Genomic DNA, 18,421 nt, shown 5'->3' with positions numbered 1-18,421 from the left:
GACCGTTGTTGAAAGTCATAAAAAACAGGCCATGCAAAAATTTAGCCAAATCGAATAAGAATTGCGCTCTGTAGTGGCTCAAGAAATTATGATTCAAGATCGGTTTATATGGCAAAACATGGGCCGTTATGGCCCATTTACACTCCCAACCGACCTACACTAAGTATTTGTGCAAAATTTCAAGTGGCTAGCTTTACTCCTTCGAAAGTTTGCGTGATTTCGACAGACAGACAGAAGAACATGGCTAGATCGACTGAAAATATCATGACAATCAAGAATATACATACTTTATGGGGTCTTAGGCGAATATTTCGAGGAATTACAAACAGAATTACGAAATTAGTATAGCCCCATTCTATGGTGGAGGGTATTGAAAGCAATTTTTGAGTGTAGCGAAGCACACCGGGGCGCTTTATGTCAACATTGTATAAACATTTGAATTTTTTATAAAACTTACGCTCGCAAACAAATTTTTCATCAACTTACCTGGAAATAAAACAAGAGAAAACATAAAATTAATATGATTGTATATAAATCAATATATTCACAATCTATTGGGTTGCCCAAAAAGTAATTGCGGATTTTTTAAAAGAAAGTAAATGCATTTTTAATGAAACTTAGAATGAACTTTAATCAAATATACTTTTTTTACACTTTTTTTCTAAAGCAAACTAAAAGTAACAGCTGATAACTGACAGAAGAAAGAATGCAATTACAGAGCCACAAGCTGTGAAAAAATTTGTCAACGCCGACTATATGAAAAATCCGCAATTACTTTTTGGGCAACCCAATAGAAAGTAAGGGGTAAAATTTGAGCACGGATGACTACATACTACTTTCGAACGATATATATGAAACTATGTTAAAAAGAGAACGCATCAAATGATATACAAGCACATTTTTGTGTCCACAAGGGCAGGAGGTACCGATGGTTTACCGGCTTAACTATTGAGAACTGTAAACAACACACTGAGGGGGCGTATGAATTTACCCGTGCTTTAAGGCTCGAAGAGTACATTATTAAAATCAACATATGCTATGCCACGTGCGCAAAAAGGATACACAAGGATATGAGTCAACCACAGAGAATTAATTCTGCTTACCATACAATAAAAGATAATCTGGAGCAGGGCTGCGGCACTAGCACTCGACTCCGGCCCTGGGTCGAAGTCTAAGTAGGAGTCGGAGTATTGAGTCGGAGTCGGAGAGTTGTTTGGAGTCGGGACAACCGTGCTCAACTCTCAATAGTCCGACTTTGACTCCAGCCAATAAAGCTCGACTCCGGTCGGCTCCGTAGCCCCTATCTGGAGCGCACTGAGTGAGAGACCAACAACTTAAGTAAACCAGATAATTGAACCTTATCAATGTGGCTTTAGACCTTGTATATCCACCAAAGACCAGATAGACGCACTATATCAAATCGTAGAATACATCTAGTGGAAAAAACTCTCCACTTGCCACATTTGTATCGATAAGAAAGCCACTTGCAACAGATGTGTACAAGGTCCTTCAAGCAATGTCTTAGTTTAGCAGTACAACAAAATATTTTGATATATGTGGAGAATTCAGTGAATTGAATTGGAGGCTACCGCGGCGCAGAGCTTAGTATGTCCGCCTATAACGCTGAACGCATGAGTTCGAATCCTGGCGAGAAATTAAGAAAAAATTTGCTAATCTTTGGCTCCAATCTTTAAAATCAGGACAAAAAATGTGTCAGGGTAAACTATAAAAAGAAGGTCTCCAATCACGGAGCCTAAACTTGAATCGGACAGCACTCTTTGATATGTGAGAAGTTTGCCCCTGTTCCTTAATGGAATGTTCATGGACAATTTTTAATTTTTGGAGAATTCATTGAACCTTTTTTGGGAAATTTTGGTGTTTTTTATCTCGTAAATTTCTTAGAACTTAATTTAATGTATGAATACATATGCCTTTATGGCAAGTTTGTTTCCACATATGTATATTGAAATGCAATTTTTTTAGCACTTTGCTTGTGCTACTTGTTTAGCTAGAATTTACATAATTTCCTCAATATTAAATAAATGAAATAATTTTTAAAACTATTGCATTCCAAGCAAAATTGTTTTATAGCTTTGTGCAATTTGGTAATTTCATTGAAAATTGCGTTCAATTCCATTAAGCAATATATCATGCTTAAAAACTTTGCAAGCCCCCTTAGTGCCATGATGCAATAATGAGTTTTGCATACATTTATTTCCATTGTAAATTTGCAATCAATGAATCAAACGTTCGATTTTGAGTACTCTCGTGTGAATTGTTAATTTGTTTATGATTATAAAAAACGAAAGCAATCAAACTTCCATTTATAGTATACAAAAAAGAGCTGTACTACTAAAGAGAAAATACATTAATGATAATGGTAAATGAAATTTGCCGCTTTGTTTTTTTTACCATTTTAAATGAAAACAAAGACTCGTTTTGTAACAATATGACAAATTGATTTGGAACAAAGTCATTTGCCATGTATATGCATGTGATGAAAAATTAATTATTTATAGATGCTTCATATGCAGTTATCACAAATAATACAAACAAGTAAAAAGGCGTTAAGTTCGGCCGGGCCGAACTTCGGATACCCACCACCTCGGGTATATATGTAAACCACCTTTCGTCAAAATCCGTGGAAAAATGTATACCTTATGCCCCATAGCATCTATATCGAAATATGTTCCGATTTGGACCAATTACTAACAAGTACAAGTCCTTGTTCAATTGTGTAAAACAAAATAAACCGATCTGAACCATATACGACACGGATGTCGCAAAGTCTAACATACGTCACTGCGTCAAATTTCAGAGAAATCGGATTATAAATGCGCTTTTTATGGGGCCAAAACTCTAAATCGAGATATCGGTCTATATGGCAGCCATATCAAAATCTGGATCGATTTGGACCAAGTTGCAGATTAATATCGAAGAGCCTAGCACAACTCACTGTCCCCAATTTCGCCGAAATCGGACAATAAATGCACCTTTTATGGCCCCAAAACCTTAAATCGAGAGATCGGTCTATATGGCAGCTATATCCAAATCTGAACCGATCTGGGTCAAATTGACAAATGATGTCGAAAGTCTTAACACAACGCATTGTCCCAAAATTCGCCGAAATCGGACAATAAATGCACCTTTTATGGGCCCAAAACCTTAAATCGAGAGATCGGTCTATATGGCAGCTATATTCAAATCAGGACCGATCTGGCCCAAATTGATGGAGGATCTCAAAGGGCCGAACACAACTCACTGTCCCAAAATTCGCCGAAATCGGACAATAAATGCGCCTTTTATGGCGTCAAAACCTGAAATCGGGAAATCGGTCTATATGGCAGCTATATCCAAATTTGGACCGAATCTGGATCTGGAGATTTCGGCGACATCGGACAATAAATGCGCCTTTTATGGGCCCAAAACCTTAAATCGAGAGATCGGTCTATATGGCAGCTATATCCAAATCTGGACCGATCTAGGCCAAATTGATGAACGATCTCAAAGGGCCGAACACAACTCACTGTCCCAAACTTCAGCAAAATCGGATAATATATGAGGCTTTTATGGGCCTAAGACCCTTAATCGGCAGGCCGGTCTATATGGCAGCTATATCCAAATCTGGACCGATATGGGCCAAATTGAAAGATGATGTCAAAAGTCTTAACACAACTCATTGTCCCAAATTTCGGCGACATCGGACAATAAATGCGCCTTTTATGGGTCCAAAACCTTAAATCGAGAGATCGGTCTATGTGGCAGCTATATTGATATCTGTACCGATATGGGTCAAATTGAGGAAGGATCTCAAAGGCCCTAACACAACACATTGTCCCAAATTTCAGCAAAATCGGATAATATATGAGGCTTTTATGGGCATAAGACCCTAAATCGAGAGATCGGTCTATATGGCAGCTATATCCAAATCTGAACCGATCTGGGCCAAATTGATGAAGGATGTCGAAGGGCCGAACACAACTCATTGTCCCAAATTTCAGCAAAATCGGATAATATATGAGGCTTTTATGGGCCTAAGACCTTAAATCGGCAGATCGGTCTATATGGCACCTATATCCAAATCTGGACAGATCTAAGCCAAATTGTCAAAAGATGTCGAAGGGCCTTACATAACTCACCGTCCCAAATTTCAGCAAAATCGGATAATACGTGTGGCTTTTATGGGCCTAAGACCCCAAATCGGCGGATCGGTTTATATGGGGGCTATATCAAGATATAGTCCGATGTAGCCCATCTTCGAACTAAATCTGCTTATGGACAATAAAAACGAATCTGTGCAAAATTTCAGCTCAATATTTCTATTTTTAAAAACTGTAGCGTGATTTCAACAGACAGACGGATAGACGGACGGACATGGCTAGATCGTCTTAGATTTTTATGCTGATCAAGAATATATATACTTTATAGGGTCGGAAATGAATATTTCGATGTTTTGCAAACGGAATGACAAAGTGAGTATACCCCCATCCTTCGGTGATGGATACAAAAAGGGATGGGGGTCCAATATAGCTCATGGCACCAAAACTCGTCGAAATAGGGTAACAAATTCGACTTTAATGACCCCTTGACCTGCAAGATAGGTTTATCTGACAGCTATATGCAAATACAGACCTATCTGGACCATATAGGGCACGGATGTTGGATAGCCATACGCAGCTCATTGTGACAAATTTCAGCGAAATCTGTTCATACATGCGTCTTTTATTGGCCCAAGAACTTCAATCCGGAAATCGGTATGTATGGCAGCTATATCCAAATATAGTCGGACTTAGACCATATTCGATACGAACGTTGAGGAGCTCAACACAACTCTTTGTGTGAAATTTCAGCGAAATCGGTTTATAAATAAGCTTTTTATATAGCCAAGATTTGAAATCGGAAAACCGGTATACATGGCAGCTATATCTAACTATAGGCCTATCTAGGCCTTATTTATTAGGGATGTTGAAGGGCCTTATACACCTTACTGTGCTAAATTTCAGCGAAATCGGTAAATAAAATGGTCTTTTATGGGTCCAATAACTTTAAACAGATGATCGGTCTACATGGGGCTATAGCCCATCTTCAAACTTAACCTGGCTATGAACAAAAAAGAATCTGGCTTAATATAAGCTTAAATCATGCTTTAGTCAATCTATTAGTGATCTAAACAGATAGACGGACAGACGGACTTAGCTGGATTGTCTTAAATTTGTAGGACAATCACGAATACCCGTATATATACTTTATAGGGTGGGGAAAATGGATATTGCGATGTGTTGCAAATGGAATGGGAAGGATGTGTATGAAAATATAAAAATAAAAATTTTAGAAATCTTCTTATATAGAAAAATCAATTTGTGTTTGTTTGTAGGTTTATTTGATGGTGGTGGTCTCAGATGGTGCATATTGATCCCGTGATGGAAATAGGGTACTACATTTTTTGATATCTGAAGGGGGGGCGGAGCCCACCCCATACCCTAATTTTCAGAAACGCCAGATCTCGGAGATGGTTGGTGTGATTTAAGCGAAATTTTGTGTGCTCTCATATAGTACCCTAAAAATAAAAATTAGGTATCAAAATTTCGGATGGGGTACCTAGGGGGGCCGCCCCACCCTAAAACCTACCAAACATATATTTAGATCAATCACGACAATATGGGACTCAAATGAAAGGTATTTAGGATAAGAAAACGTTTCTGATATTCCATTTTCGGAGCAAGTGCTAGGGGGACCACCCCAACCCCAAAACACCCCTTAATCGGACATATTTACCGACTATGGCAATATGGGACTCAAATAAAAGCTATTTGCGAGTAGAATACGAATCTGATATCCAAATGTGGGACCACGTTTCTGGGGGTCCACCCCTTCCCCAAAATACCACCCAAAGAGGATTTATTTACTGACCATGGGAATATGGGGCTTAAATAAAAGGTATTGGAGTGTAGAATTCGAATCTGATATCCAAATATGAGCCTCTCCTCAAAAACCTCCCCCAAAGAGACACATTTACGACCATAGCCACATGGGGCTCAAATGAAAGGTCTTTGGGAGTAAAGCACAAATCTGATATCAATATTCGGGAAAAGCGTCTATGGGACGGATGGGGTACCTAGGGGGGCCGCCCCACCCTAAAACCTACGAAACATATATTTAGACCAATCACGACAATATGGGACTCAAATGAAAGGTATTTAGGATAAGAAAACGTATCTGATATCCAATTGTCGAAACAAGTGCTAGGGGGACCACCCCAACCCCAAAACACCCCTTAATCGGACAAATTTATCGACCATGGCTATATGGGACTCAAATGAAAGGTATTTGCGAGTAGAATACGAATCTAATATCCAAATGTGGGACCACGTTTCTGGGGGTCCAATCCTTTCCCAAAACACCGCCCAAACAGGACTTATTTACTGACCATGACAATATGGGGCTTAAATAAAAGATATTTAAATTTGTCGAAAATAAAGATTCCAAGGAAACTTTTGTGCCATATAAAGAAAAGAAGACGCAGCGGAGCGGGCCCGGGTCAGCTAGTATTTTCATAAATTAAAATTTCAAACATTTTTTTCCAGATTATAAATTCAAGATATCAAGCTGATGCTATTCGTTTTCCATCAATTATTTACTTCTTTTACCCCATTTTTTGTTACAATTTATCTTTCTAGGAACAGCAATACGGTCAATGAATTTTTATGCGTTATTAATGCTCATCAATAAAACGCCTAATTCTGGTAAAAGCCAGTAAGGAAGAAATATTCGGAATAACTGCGATAGCCGTTATGGTCAAACTCTATGGGAAACCATCGATGAAACATTGTGTTAAGAAGGCAATAGATTTTATTGATAGCTATTGGGCAGGCTTGATGCGAAAATTCCAGCCCTGAGAATCGTTGGTTTAGTTAACCAAGAACTGTTGCTAATGTGAATGTCCAGAGTTGAGACCGCTGTTGTAACTGCTAGTTTTTCTGTCATATACATTTCATTCACCAGCACAAGCAGCTAGTCGGTCTACCAGGTTCCTCCTAGCCCCTTGCCAAGGCATCTGTTGCTAAGCGTTATGTTGGCAACATTCACACGTTTCTCCATAGTTGGGCCATAAATTTCAATATAGCAGCAAAGTCGCAAAGACCCGCACCATAGTTTCACCATCGTCAAAGAGGTCTTAACCAGCCAAAAGCAGGAAACCATGGCATATTTGTTAAATGTTTTAGCCACACTACGTGGGTGGCCCAAGTGGCTTGATTTGAGGACATTCCCTCTAGCTTCTCCCTAGCTCTCGCACTCTCACACTGGCTAGTCGTTGTCGTTTCTACCATCTACTTTGCTCTTCACTGTTCACTTCCTTTTTGGCTAGCCTTGGCACTTTAGTAAATTTATTGTTATTATGTGAATTTTATGCGCGATGGTGTATTTATTTAATTAAATTTTATGAGTTTCTTTTGAGATTGTTTACGACCCAACCGGCGATGGCAGGAAGGTATGTTTAGAGGTAGGTATTCACTTAATGCTGCTACTACTACTAGGAGAAAGCCCGGCGAGCTGGAAACCTTAATATTCCTTTTAGCATTATTAATAGTATTACATGAGGTAGTGGTGGGAGTTGTTGTTTGGGGGGGGGGGGGATTGGGGTAATGGAAAAGGGTTTTCAAAGGGAATTAATTTACGAGCATAATATTAATTGACTCTTTATATACACAATTTGGTTAAAGTGTCACCAAGGAGTTGTTGCTTTAAAAATCGTTTTATATTTATTGCTCAATAAGGCATTAGAACAAATTTGTACAATAAAATCTTGAATCGTTTGCTAGCGAGAATTTATAACCAAATTAAAGAGGGTCACAGTAAATGCAAATTTTGCCCATAAACATTCCATTAAGGAACTGAGGCAAACTTTACACAAATCAATGAGTGCTGTCCGATTCAATGGCGTGCTGTCCGAATGGCGTGCCGCAGAGCGACACCTCTTTGGGGAGAAGTTTTTACATAGCAAAGTAACTCACAAATGTCGCCAGCATCAGAAAGGAATAACCACCGCTGAACATTTTTTCCTGATGTACCTACCAAGATTTGAACCCAGGCGTTCAGCATCATAGGCGGACATGCTAACCCCTCTGCGCCACGGTGGCCCACAGTAAATACAGTTTGAAATTTAAGATAACTCATATTACGAGATGGAGCGATTATAGATTCGGATCATTACCTTGTTGCAGCAAAGGTTCGCACCCGTTTCGAACATGGCGAGGAAAGTACGATCTGACACTGTACGGAAGCTGGACAATGAAATGCTGAAAACACAACAAATGGCAGCGGCATACTCCACCCGACTGAACCAATTGCTTGATAAAAGCATTCCTAAGTCCGATGATATAATGTGGCAGAGGCAAACTATTGCCCACTCCATGGAAAATGCCGCGAAATCCGTACTTGAGTCGGAAGCCTCCTTCAAGAAACCCATGGTACAACCAAGTGTGTCGAGATGCTACTGAAGCCAAGAATGAGGCATATAGATGGATTGGTATCGGGAAAAAAGGAGAGAACAGAAATGTATATTCCGCAGAAAGAAACAGGAAATGGAAAGACGTGAGTGTAAGCGAATTGAGATGTACTGGAGTCAGAATGAAGTCCGGAAATTCTACCAAAGAATTAAACATCAAACCAATGGCTTTGGTGCAGGCGCAACCTCCTGCAGAGACAAAGCAGGAAATCTGGTAACTGACACAGATAACATGCTGAAAATAATGAAAGAACATTTTATCCAACTGCTAGTGTACGACGTTGGCGGCGAAGAGGATACCGCAGAACCAATCCCTGATGATGGTATAGAATGTTTACCTCCTAGTCAGAATGAAGTCCAAGTAGCAGTAACCCGACTAAAGAACAACAAGGCAGCAGGAGCCGACAGGTTACCCGCTGAACTATATAAGACCGGAGGCGACACGCTGATAAAGCGTATGCATCACCATATCTGCGCAATCTGGCTAGAAGAACGCACACCCGATGATTGGAACCTCAGTATACTATGTCCCGTACTCAAGAAAGGAGACAAGACGGAATGTGCCAACTACAGAGTAATAAGTCTCCTCCCCATCGCATACAAGATACTCTCGAGCGTACTGTGAGGAAGATTAAAACCCAAAGTCAATGAGATAATTGGGCCCTATCAATGGGGCTTTAGGCCTGCTAAATCCACCCTGGAACAGATATTCACACTGCGCCAAATCCTGGAAAAGACCCGAGAAGGACAAACCAACACCTACCATCTCTTTGTTGACTATATAGCCGCCTTCGATACTCCTTTACATTCAAAGGTATTTGAAGCCATGTCTGAGTTTGGTATCCCTGCAATATTACTAAGACTCTATAGGATGACACTTGCTGATACGCGTTCCTCGGTAACAATAGGAAAGAATCTCTCCGAACCATTTGATACCAAACAAGGTTTCAGCCAAGGAGACAGCCTATCGTGTAAACTCGTTAATATCCTGCTGGAGAAGATTTTAAGAGAAACAGATGTGAATGGATATGGCACACTAATCACAAGAGAACACATGCTACTCGTCGACGACGTCGATATCATAGGTCGGTCCCCGGAAGTAGTAACTGCAGCCTTTGAAAGAATTGAAAGAGAGTCAGTGAAAATGGGTCTGGCAGTACAGGGAGATAAGACGAAATGGATGGTTTCAAAGCCTTGTACAACCGAGCAGATAAAGAAAATGGAGAAAGTTGAGAACAACTTTGAGTTAGTCAGCAACTTTATCTACCTCGGCACCGCCCTAACCGAAACGAATGACACCAGTTTTGAGATTAAGCGAAGAATAATACTGGCAAACAGATGCAACTTTGGATTAAGTAAGCGGTTTAGAAACAAGGCCACTTCTCGACAGACGAAGATTACACTACATATTACCCGTGCTGTTTTATGATTCCAGACTATGGATACTTGTGAAAGCAGATGACCGATTTCCCTGAAACTTGGAACCGAGATCATCAATGTCAATTATGATCTCGATATAGGGTCTTATAGCCGTAACAGGTGCATTTGGAGTATTTGAGAGAAAGATTCTTCGAAAAATATATGGACCAGTTTGCGTTAAAGGAGAATATAGGCGACGTATGAACCACGAGCTGTATGAGCTGTGTCCTCATAGTTACGCGCATCAAAATACAATGGCTGCGTTGGCTAGGTCATGTTGTCAGAATGCATGAAGAAGCTCCAGCAAAGAAGTCTTTTGAAGGCAAACACGGTGGTACACGCAAACCGGGAAGACCAAAAGCCCGTTGGAAAGTTCAAGTGGTGGGAGACACCTCGAAACTTGGTGTCAGAGATTTTTGAATGAGCGCACAAGATCGAGGCGCTTGGAACGCTATTCTATGTTCGGCTAGTGGAACAAATATTCTGTCATAGCCAATTAAAGTAAAGAAAGTACATTGCGAGGTCAATATTCATAGATTTTTATATTAAATATTTTGTAATCCCACAGACAAGACGTTCAATCGATTTTTAATTTAGCGACGATCAAGAATATAGAAACTTTTTAGGTTCATAAATTGATATTTCGATGTGGAAACGGAAATCATGTTTGCCGCTGTTCCTTAGTGGAATGTACATGGGTAAAATTTTTATGATCCATATACGACTTTAGTTAGACACTCGTACAGCTGCCATATAGGCCAAATACGATTGGAATAAACCTAAGTACAGGCATAGGGGCGAAGGCCATAACAGACGTATTTATTACCTGCTATTGCCGAAATGCGAAAAAGTGAGTTGCCCGAGGTCTCTCGATATACGGATCGAGTATGATGCAATACGACTTTAGTTAGACACTCGTGCAGCTGTCATAAAGGCCGATATAACGATTCAGAGTATTAAACAAATAAAAAGCGCACTTATAACCGATTTCCCTGAAACTTGGAACCGAGAGGCCTCAGACATCAATGTCAATTATGATCTCGATATAGGGTCTTATAGCCGTAACAGGTGCATTTGTTAACCGATTTCTTTGAAATTGGAAACACTGATTTATACAAAGCCTTCCGAAATCCAAACCGAACACAGTAGGTGTCATTTAGACCGATCTGCCAATTTAGGGTCTTAAGCCTATAACAGGCGCTTTTGTTACCTGATTTCGCTGAATTTTTGAAACTGGGACATGTATAAAGCTTCCTGGCATCTAAACCGAACATAATCCAAATCGGTCCATATTTGGATATAGTGGAGTTAAAATAAAATACGATAATAAGTTTATCCACGGTGGCAGGCATTCAAATTTCGGCACGGCCGAATTTAATAAGTTTTTACTTGGATAAAAAATAAGATTAATAAGTTGACACGAGATAACTTTAGAGTTAACTTTTATTAAATTTTTATCGAATTGCATAAAGAAACGATTTCTACCAATATTAAAAGGTTTCATCTGTTAGTCAAATCAAGTAAAAACGAGCTAAGTTGGCTCGTGCCAAATCTTGTATACCATCCACCATTGATCGCATTTGGCAAGTTCTTTGCACGCATTCTCTTTATTTTCATAAAAATGTTGTCCCTAGAGACTATTTCATAGAAATTTTGTCTTTAGAGAAAATTTCACAGAAATTTTGTCTTTAGAGAAAATTTCACAGAAATTTTGTCTTTAGAGAAAATTTCATAGAAATTTTGTCTTTAGAGAAAATTTCATAGAAATTTTGTCTTTAGAGAAAATTTCATAGAAATTTTGTCTTTAGAGAAAATTTCACAGAAATTTTGTCTTTAGAGAAAATTTCACAGAAATTTTGTCTTTATAGAAAATTTCACAGAAATTTTGTCTTTAGAGAAAATTTCACAGAAATTTTGTCTTTAGAGAAAATTTCACAGAAATTTTGTCTTTAGAGAAAATTTCACAGAAATTTTGTCTTTAGAGAAAATTTCGCAGAAATTTTGTCTTTAGAGAAAATTTCACAGAAATTTTGTCTTTAGAGAAAATTTCACAGAAATTTTGTCTTTAGAGAAAATTTCACAGAAATTTTGTTTTTAGAGAAAATTTCATAGAAATTTTGTCTTTAGAGAAGATTTCAAAAATTTTGTCTTTAGAGAAAATTTCATAGAAATTTTGTCTTTAGAGAAAATTTCATAGAAATTTTGTCTAAAGAGAAAATTTCACAGAAATTTTGTCTTTATAGAAAATTTCACAGAAATTTTGTCTTTAGAGAAAATTTCATAGAAATTTTGAAATTTTCTTTACCTTTTGTAGCTATAAAGCGTTCATAGACTACTCCTTGTGCTTTCTTTTATTGTCTTTATATATCACTTTGTTTTATTTTCTTTCCCATATACGAAACGTATCAATTACAATTTTGAAATTGTTCTAAACTTGGTTTGTAGACACAAAAGATTTGTCTGTGTTGGTTTTAACATCTCTTCCGGCTAGTCGGGGTTGAAATAACGAATATCATCAATTTCCAATTTGCTTTCAGCCTTTTAAAAGCCAATCCACTTTGGGACCATCTTGTTAAAAGCCCACTTCTCTTGCCCAGGACGCCCAAGAATCGCAAGGCTTGTTTGTGTTGAAGAACTGACCTACCTATGTAGCTGCCAATGTTAAACGCCCAAGTCGAGTGAGTGTGTGCGAGAGTCTAAGGTAAAGTTTTGTTGTTTTTTGTTTCCGTAGAGCGAGTGCTTTTATAGCCATAGCCATGTCCTTGTTATTGTTGTTCAATTAAGGACAACTTTTCCCATGTTCCTTTTTTTCATATTGAATAGACAAAGTTACTGTATGTGATTGTGTGTGTGTGTGTAGATTATTTCTGACTTTTTTGTTGTTGTTGTGGTAGTTGTTATTTTGTTCTTTCACTACAAACTTTTGTTTCACACAGCCAATCCACATGGTTGGACCAAAAGGTTTTCTTTTTTTTAAATAGTCCAAAGGGAATTTGTACAAACACAGGCATAAACACACACACACACACATACACACACACTTATTTAAAATACCTCGAATAAAAATGAGCATGTTAAAGTTTGTTTTATAGACCGGAATATATGCACAAAAGTAGAATTTATAAACTTTGAGCAATGTTTGCTAACACAACACAAAAACAACAACACTTTTGAGCGGAAAAACATCTACAAAATATATAATAAGTAAAATAACAAAGACAACAGTAACAAAATCACAGCACACTAGGGGTTCCTTTGTCATTTTAAACTGTCGTTAGTTGAAAATAAATTTTGCATAAAATGTTTAAATCAAGGGAAATATTTTTATGTCACACAAGCACCTAAGGAACTGAGGTCATACTTTAATGGTAGTATAGGGAAATTGACCATGAGTCTTTTATTTGAATCAAAACACAATTTCGCATAAAATATGACAAATTGGATTTTCAAAAAAATAATTTCTAGAAAATTAAATTTTATAACAATCTAGCCGAACCGGGCCCTCTCCGCTGCGCCTTCTTTCACTCTCTTATTTTATCTGAGCTCTATACTGTCAGGTAACGCTCAGGACAAAAGTCCTGTTTGGGGGTGCTAGTATAGTCTTGCAGGTATTTTGCCCCAATGTGGAGATTAAATTCCCATTTGGCGGGCTTTGAGGGTGGGCGGCCGCCCTAGACTTCCCACCTTAAAAAAGTATACCAAATTTCTGTTTTTGAGTTATTACAAACAAACTAAATTTTGCGTTAATCGCCCCATCCATTAGCGTTTTTGAAAAAGGGTAAGGGGAGGGTATGGCCATTAAAGTTTGGACGTTAGATCTACTTCATTCTCTGGGTTTTGGTGGTGGAATGGAGTAGCCAAACCCTTTGCCCCGAAAGTGGATAACAGAATCATACCCTTCTCCAAAAAAAACATATTTGAGCTACATATTGCTATACTTGGTATATATGTATGGTTTAGGGGGAGTTTATGAGCTGAGGCGTCCCTGAAACACTTCGTCATAGACCATATATCAGATTTGAGCCCCCTTTTGCCATAAATCACAAATATTTTCTGTTTGGGCAGTAGGTAGGGTGGGGCAGTCACCCACGCACTTAACCCTGAAAAATATCAGCATCGTGCTCTTGGCCTCAAAATTGGATATCAAATACGTCTTTTACTATTAAATATCAAAGTAGGCAAACATGACCGGTTTGAAGGGAGATAAGGTGGCGGACCCAGAAACAATATCAGCATCGCGCTAGAACACGGTGGAGGCCACCTTAGCGCAGAGAATAACATGTCCGCCTATGACGCTGAACGCCTGGGTGTGAATCCAGAAAAATTTTCAGCGGTGGTTTTCCCCTCCTAATGCTGTCAGCATTTGTGAGGTACCATGCCATGTAAAACTTCTTTCCAAAGAGGTGTCGCACTGCGGCACGCCGTTCGGCGTTCATTGAGCTTAAAACTTGAATCGGACCGCACTCATTGATATGTGAGAAGTTTGCCCCTGTTCCTTAGTGGAATGTTCATGGGCAAAATTTGCATTTTATTTGCTAGAACACGGTTTTGTTTGAGCCCCAAGCATTTCAGGACCAGAAACGTGGTCCTGAAAGCGGGTATGAATTTCGTGCTTTACTCCCAAATGCTTTTCATTTAAGTCCCATATTGCCATGGTGATGAGGTGGTCCCCAAACACTTAGCCCTACTCTAATATATATATATATAATATATACCCTACAATTTATTAAAGCCCCATATTACCATTGGCTTAAGGGGAGTTTATGGGATGAGGCGTCCCCCCAACACTTGGCCCCAAAGTAGATTATCGAATTCGTTTTCTAATCTCAAATATCTTTCATTTGATTCACATATTGGTAAATGTTTATCATTTGGGGGGTGTTTTAGGCAAGGGTCGGCAAATACGTTTATTTAAGCCCCATATTGCGATGGTCAGTGAATAATTGCTGTTTGTTTTGGGGAAGGGGTAGACCCCCAGAAAATTGGTCCCGAACGTGGGTATCATGCTCTATTCCTCAATACCTTTCATTTGAGCCCCACACTGACTTGGTCGGTGATTATGTCTGATTTAGGTATGTTTTGGGGAGTGGAGTGGTTCCCCAAACACTTAGACCTGAAAATAAATCAGCATCGTGCTCTACTCTCAAATATCATTTATTTGAACCCCATATTGCCATTGGCCTCAAAATTTGATATTAAATGCGTTTATAATCCTAAATCCCTTTCGTTCAAACCCCTTATTGCAAAAGTCAGCAAATATGTCCGGTTTGTGGTATGGGCCCTAAAAACTATAAATATCGAGCTCCACTCTCTTTAAGACCCAAATTGTCATGGCGAACAAATACGTTATATTTTGGGGGTGGGACGTCCTCTAGACAGCTGGTCCCGAATGTTGATATCAGATTCGTGGTTTATTCCGAAATACCTTTCATCTGAGCCCCATATTTCCATAGTCGGCAGACATGATCGGTTTGGGGGATGGGATGTTTTGGGGGATGTGGCGGCCGTTCAGTGACTTGGTCCTGAAAAAATAAATCAGAACCGTGTTATCCTCTAACATACCTCGTTATTGAGCCCCATATTGCAATTGTTAGCAAATACGTCTCATAAAGGTTGTTTTATGTTTATTGAGATCAGATTTGTGCTTTACTCCCAAAGACCTTTCATTTGAGACCCATATTGCTATGGTCGTAAATTTGTCCTGTTTGGGGGTTATTTTAGGAAAGGGGCACCCCAAACACTTGGTTCCACATTTGGATATCAGATTCGTATTCTACACTCAAATATCTTTTATTCGAGCCCCATATTGCCATGGTCAGTAAATAAGTCATATGTGGGCGGTGTTTTGGGGAAGGGGACGACCCCCAGAAACTTGGTCCCACATTCGATTCGTATTCTACCCGCAAATACCTTTCATTTGAGTTCCTTATAGCCATGGTTGATAAATATATCTGATTTAGGGGTGTTTTGGGGGTTGGGGTGGTCCCCCAAGCACTTGGTCCCACATTTGGGTATCAGATTCGTATTCTTCTTTGAAAGACCTTTCATTTGAGTCCCATATTGTCGTGATTGGTGTATATATATATTTGGTAAGTTTTGAGGTGGGGCGTTCCCCCTAGGTACCCCATCCGAAATTCGGATATCAAATTTTTGTTCTTAGATTACTATAAGACGGCACACAAAATTTCGCTTAAATCGCACCACCCATCTCCGAGATCTGGCGTTTCTGAAAATTAGGTTAAGGGGGAGGGTCCGCCCCCCCTTCAGATATCAAAAAGTTTAGTACCCTATTTTCACCACGGCATCATTGTACACCATCTGTGAAAATTTCAAGAAAATCGATTCAGCCGTTTCTGAGTCTATAAGAAACACAAACAAACAAACGAACAAACCTACAAACAAACACCAATTGATTTTTATATATAAGATTAAATTTAGGGCACTATGCTAGCAAAGTCGAGTTTCACTCGAAAATACTATTTAAATAGATCCCCAAACCATTGACACACAGATTATGTGTGAGGCAGCCACTGCGGCTATGAGACTTAGGGCGTTTATCCATTGATAAAGGATAGGAGCAGGTCATATCATAAAAAGTTACACTTCTATGTGTACCACACTTCAATTTAACCTCTCTATAAATTTAAAATAACCCCACTCACAAGTGCTGCGAAAATATAGCTAAAAATTAGTTTTCCTCATAAAGTTTCAGTTCACTATACAAATTAAAGTGTTAACGACTTTAGTGTTCGTCCTTTTGTTTCTTTGTTTTTATTATTATTTCAGTTGAGTTGCTATATCCCATTTTTTTGTTGTTGCTGTTTTGTTGTTCGAGTTGCGGTTGCGACATATTAAAGTGTTAGTGTGTCAACACAAATATTTATAATATTCATGGGGCTCAAAAAACATAACAAACACACTGAAAGACAGACACAAACGCATACACCTAACAACCCTCGCATGGTATGTACATCTACATGGCCGCACACGTTCAGCAGCTTATTCACGTGCAAATATGGTCACAACACATATGGATGCGAAGCTATGCAAATTCTTTCATAGGAATGTGAGGGTCTCGAGTATGTGTGTGTGTGTGTGTGGTAAATCGCCATGCCATGCAAACTCTAATAGCCACATTTTCACATGAACATTTCTCTATGGTTGCCAACTCACAGTTATGTGCTTTAATGATTGTGTGTGTGTGCGAGTGCAGAATATCAACATAATATCTGTTGGTCCTTTCCATAGGTATGCAAAACTTTCAGTCGTCGTTGCTACTCGTTTTTGCTGGATAATTTCATTTTTTTTTTATATTTTTGCTATATTTCATTTTATGATCATAAAATGCAAATGAAACGTGGCTTTTAAAACAGGTGCAAAATACTTGACTCGGCTTTATATTCATAACGTGGCACAGTGGTACAGTGGTAGACAAAGGTCAAATATTCGAAAGATTTCATAAAAAACATGTAAAAAGGAGTTAAGTTCGGCCGGGCCAAACTTTGGATACCCACCACCTCGGGTATATATGCGAACCACCTTTCGTTATAATCCGGTGAAAACTGCATAATTTATGCCCCTATAGCAGCTTAATCGAAATACGGTCCGGTTTGGATCAAATTAGGCACAGAGTCATTGTTCAATTTTTGTAGAACAAAATATTGGTCTTTTTGGTAGCTATATCCAAATATAGAATGATCTGAACCACATACGACACGAATGTCGAAAATCCTAACATAAGTCACTGTGTAAAATTTCTGCGAAATCAGATATTACGGGCCTAAGGCTTTAAATCGTGAGATCAGTCTACATGGCAGCTATATCCAAATCTGAACCGATCCGAGCCAAATTGGAGAGGGATGTCGAAGGGTCTAACACAACTCACTGTCCAAAATTCCGGCTAATTCGGACAACAAATGCACCTTTTATGGGCCTAAGACCTTAAATCGAGAGATGGGTCTATATGGCAATCCAAATCTGAACCGATCTGAGCCAAATTGGAAAGGGGTGTTGAAGGGCCTAACACAACTCACAGTCCCAAATTTCGGCGACATCGGGTAATAAATGGGCTTTTCATAGGCCCAAGACCTTAAATCGAGAGATCAGTCTATATGACAGCTATATCCAAATCTGAACCGATCTGGACCAAATTGAAGGAAGATATCAAAAAGCCTAACACGACTCTCTGTCCCAAATTTCGGCGACATCGGACAATAAATGGGCCTTTCATGGGCCCAAAACCTTAAATCGAGAGATCGGTCTATATGGTAGCTATATTCAAATCTGGACCGATCTGGGTCAAATTGAAGGAAGATATCAAAAATCCTAACACGACTCACTGTCCGAAATTTCGGCGAGATCGAACAATAAATGGGCCTTTCATGGGCACAAGACCTTAAATCGAGAGATCAGTCTATATGACTGATGGACCGATAGGGACCAAATTGAAGAAAGATATCGAAAGGCCTAACACAACCCACTGTCCCAAATTTCGGC

The 18,421-nt window shown here is 39.0% G+C and overlaps 1 protein-coding gene across 1 annotated transcript in view; it reads right to left on the bottom strand.

Moving 5' to 3' along the window:
• Positions 1-18,421, bottom strand: part of LOC106080990 (netrin-B) — a 581,740-nt gene that overhangs the window by 164,346 nt on the left and 398,973 nt on the right. The gene's annotated exons all lie outside the window — the stretch shown is intronic.

This window comes from Stomoxys calcitrans, chromosome 4 (assembly GCF_963082655.1).
Source record: "Stomoxys calcitrans chromosome 4, idStoCalc2.1, whole genome shotgun sequence".
Lineage (NCBI taxonomy): Eukaryota > Metazoa > Arthropoda > Insecta > Diptera > Muscidae > Stomoxys > Stomoxys calcitrans.
Note: the sequence above shows the minus strand (reverse complement) of the source record. Positions and strands in the feature narration are given on the sequence as shown.